This window comes from Mesoplodon mirus, assembly GCF_964341445.2.
Source record: "Mesoplodon mirus genome assembly, chromosome: 1".
Classification (NCBI taxonomy): Eukaryota; Metazoa; Chordata; class Mammalia; order Artiodactyla; family Ziphiidae; genus Mesoplodon; species Mesoplodon mirus.
This window is the reverse complement of record NC_138976.1, coordinates 68,740,690-68,745,523: the sequence shown is the minus strand read 5'-3', so window position 1 is coordinate 68,745,523 and position 4,834 is coordinate 68,740,690.

The window sequence follows — 4,834 nt, the reverse complement described above, 5'->3', positions numbered from 1 at the left end:
AGGTTTGTCCAAGATGTTAAGATGCAGTGCAATCTATGAAGAGGAAAAGTCTGACAACTTTTGGACCTGTACAGTTTTTGAATTTTCCAATATTCCAGTATCACCTTGTTTCTATTGCTTTGAAGTTAAAACATTTTAAGGCATTTTCTTTCTTACTCTTTTGAAAATACAAAACATTAAACAAAGGAGTAAAAGAACGCCCTCATGACTTAGACATTCTAGAGGTCACTGAACCTTCAAAGTTTCTAAATTGTGGACCAGCTGCTCTTCCATCTCCCAATACAGAACAGATTTTCAGCCCAGAATTCACAGCATTCCTTTTATGTCCTTCATTAAAGGATTTTTGCATGATAGCAACTCCAGCTTCCTTTCTCTTCTTTCTCTTTTGGCCAATATCTTATCTGGCAGGATTATCAGTTAAATATTCATTGGTCAAATTAGAATTCAGCCAAATGCCTTCCTATTTAAAATGGCTGGGTGAATATAGCGATCATTTGTCAATGTCCCTTCTGAATTGTTATTGAGACAGACTTGCACACATTATTTGAGACAGAAAATGAATAGTTTCAGTTGCTATGGTTACAGCTAGGATAGGGGGTAGTTGTTTACAAGTGATCTTTGTTTTTTAGACTCTTCGCATGTGGACATGGTGTACATCTACATATGCATGCACACAGGTGCTTGTATATTTAAGTCCCAGGTTTTCTGGAAAAGTACCCACTTCAAATATTCTGTCTCCATTTCATTCTCCTTACGGTTAGGTTATTTATCAAGATTTTCTTTTTAGCAGTTAAAATTTCATATATATCACAAAAAGGTCATCACAGATAAGTTAGGACCACTGTCTTCAAATGTTCTGAGAATTAACAGATTTTTGCTGCTGTTGAAAATTTGTTTTTCAATATTATGATTTATTTCCTTATTCTTAAAGAGTTACCTGTTTAAACAACAAAATAATCCCCAAAAGGAATCTGAGGGAGAGTAGTTTAACAGTTTAACATTTTGCTACATTCCTTAAGCACTGCACTAGGCAGAGTCCTTAACTAAAAGCAAAACAAACCTGAGTCTGGCAGATTAAGGAGAAAAAGGGCTTCATTAAAAATATGAGGAGCTCCCTCAGACTCACAGGAAGGGTAGAAAATCAGGCTCAATCCTAAACTTCCAGGAACAAAACCCTAAACCACTCCACAGAATCAGTGTATTTAAAAAAGCAGCGACAAAAACAAAAACAAAACCTGCCTCCCTTATGTTCCAGATGCCCTATTTTGTATCTCTGCCCCTTAAGCACCAGGAACTCAGCTTTACTGCAGCCACCTCTCTCTTCCACTCCAATGGCACATTTCTATACGAGGGATGCAGCTTTTGAATCAAGGTAGTCACAGCTGATGCCACCTTTACCAGGAAAGGGATCCTGCTCATCATGCTGATCACTTCTTATTTTAAGTCTCATGGGAGTATATCTAATTGGAGGAGGAGCTGGATCGTTGTACTGCACCCTAACTGGGAAGGGAGGCTGGGAAATGAATTAGTTGCCTGGCTTTTACCAGGAGGTGGCAGGACTCAAAGGCAAACAAACAAATAAAAACAACAAAGAAAAAACCCCAAAACCTCAAGAGTGTAAAGCTTCAAAAAGATGCTGGAAGGCAGGAAAACATAACAAACGACCCCTATAAATACAATCTGATGTGTATATAATGGTTTTTAGTTTAAAATAGTTGAATCAACCAGTTAATTAATTCAAACAAGGAAGAAATTCTCCACACTTCGATCTAAGGCCAATTCCTCTCCTTGTGTACCATGTCCATCCCCTCTCACCTCAAGAACATTGCTCCAAAAACACATTAGAAATATTGTTCTTTCCACCTGATTATTTTCAACAGAATATAAACATACTGTTATTTCTCTCATCTTAAAAACACACAAATACCTTTCTATCCCATCCCCCCCCTTCTCTTTCCAGTTACTGCCCTCAAGTTACAGACCCATTCTGATACGTTTTGCAGCAAACTACCAGATAGAGCTGTTCGTATTTGTGGTTGCCCATTAATTTTGTTCATTCTCTCTTTAACTCACTCCAATCATACTGTGGCCTCCACCACTCTACTCCCATCGCTAAATCCAACTGATGGCCAATTCCCATTCCTCTTTATACCTAAACTACAGATCATTCTCTTCTCATTAACATATTAATATGGCTTTCAGTTCATCATATTTTTCCATTTTTTTCCTACCTAAGGTCACAGGTTCAGTCTCCTTTCCAGTATTTGTAATACCCTAATGTCTAACCATTGGAGTCCTTAGGGTTTCTTCTCTTTTCTGTACACACACTCTCTTACATGGGCTTATAGGATGAATTTATGTAAATATCATCTGCACATGGAAGACTCCTAAATTTATAGCTCCAGAATTTTCTCTTCTTTTTGCTGGAATCATATTACAACAATCACATGACATCTCTCTTAGAAGTATAATATGTATTCAAATGTACATGACCAGGAAAAAAAAAAAAACCTTTTGATTTCTACCTTCTATACTTCTTCTTTCTACATCTTAAAAACTTCAACCAACTGCTTAGGTCGAAAATTTTGGAATCATTTTTGATTCCTCTTTTTTCTTTATACCCTATATCCAATCCATTTGGAATACCTGTTGATTCTACATCACTATTTATTTATAGATATCAATAGGCATTTAGAATTCAACCTTTTCTCATCAACTTCATTGCTACCACAATGTCAAAGACACCATCACTGTTTACATTGATTAGTACAATAGCCTCTTAACTTACCTTTCTGCTCCCATCTTTGTAACCCTACAGTCTATTTTTCATACAGCAATGAGAGTGGTCCTTTAGAAATACAACTTTATCACTACTTGAAATTCTTATCATGTTTACAATAACTATGAAAGTCCTTACCCTCGAGGACAAGCCTTAGGTGATGTGGCTTTTGGTCTTTTCAGACCACATCTCCTAACATTCCTCCTCCCATACTCACTTTCCTCTAGCCACATTACTTAAAAGGGCAAGGGGGGAAATTACATATAAAAACAAACAACAATTAAGATAGTATGTGATAAGTTTAAGAGTAATGGTTCAAACCTAGTATTTGGTGAGAATTGAGGTAGGAAGATCAAAGAAGTGATCATGGAGAAGTTGACATTTGAGCAGTGCTTTGGGAATGGGTACCATGTTGAAAAGTAGGGATGAGAAGATAGAAGCCATGTCATGTTAAACAACCTGGAAAAAACTGAACACCTACTATGTGTTAGAAACTATGTAGTATAAAAAAAAAAGAGTACAGTTAGGAGAGCTTATGTATAACTGGGGAACATGTTCTTGGAGTTCTGGGAATCATGAGTGTTCTTAGTGCAGGTAGACTGTTGGCTACCACAGCTATGAAGAAGAAAGCCACATGCTACCTAGTGGGTGCTAACGTCAGTGCATAGCTACTCTTTTTTCCTTTTTTCTTCCACTGTCCCCCAGTACTCAATGAATCAAATCAGTTTTTAAATGGTTGTGTTAATGAATGTATGCCTACTATGTGCCAAGCAGAATGTAAGCACTGGGATACCAGTAATCTTGAGATAAAATTTTAAGAAATAAAACTGCTTTCAGTATTCTCAGTCTACTTGCTTATTCAGGGTAATAGACTTAAGATAATCACAGAAATATAAAATGCAGGGGAAAGGGCTTTGGGGGATAAAAGAAAGGCTTCCTAGCACTGCTTGTCCTCTGCAAGCACTTGTTCACTGATGTTATCCTAGAAATGTCTAATTTTTAAATGTCTTATGTTTGATAACTTCTTAGTCTTCTTACTCTGTAACTATTGCAAGTGTTTCCTTCATGGAGATCCATGAAAATATTCACTCTATCAGTGTGTCTTGGCAAACAGAGTATGTAAAACAATGGACATTACTCATATGTTAAGTATTGTTGGGTCTCAATTATAAAACCAAGAGCTATAATACATGCCATACTCCAAACAGAGAGAGAGAAAGAGAAACTTTGGTATGTTTTCCAAAATTTCAAAAGCATATACTCAGTTTTTAATGGATTATAAATATTTGCTTGTCTATTGTGACAGTGAAAGAAGAAGTTAATACTCCTTTTTATTTGGTGCTTATTTTTTGCCAGACTAGGCTGAACATTTTATGTGTGCAAGCCTAATTAATCTTTCAACAACTCAGATTATAAAAGTGATGCTCAAACTATGATGTGCCCCCAAGTAATCCAGCTAGAGAGTAGCTGACGAAACAGCTGTATGTATGGAGTCATTGGATGATTGCCATGGATGCCAGTGGAAGTAATGTGATTCTGGTACCCTTCTAGGCCCTCAGTTATTCACCTGAGTCAGGCTTTCACAACAGAAAGGCAAGGAGATAAAGGGCAGCTTGGAACCCACAGTGATCAGAAGCCCCTTCCCTGCATACTGGGTGGTTAGTGAAGGAAAAACTAGAGAAGACGTGAGAAGAATTGTGGGAAGTCCTTCTGTCATCTGGGGAGGGAAGGAGAAGAGCCTCCCCCAAGGCCAGTCCCATCCCCTGATTCTTCTTTAGTGACAGGCTGGGAGAGGAGAGAAGGGAGGGTCTGGAGAGGCTGGTCACAGCAGAGCATGCAATACTTTCCTTTTCAAGTATGTAAAGGAAGATCTTCTTTAAGGGGCCAAAAGGAATGCCTCATACATCATGTGAGGGAAAAACTTCTTGCCAATGATGACCCTCACCAAATAAATCTTATACATTTTTTTGAAATTTCTAATTTATTTTCTGATGGGTAAGGATGGGTAGGACTATTTCAGCAAATAGTCCTCCATTTATTCTGTCACATCCTTAT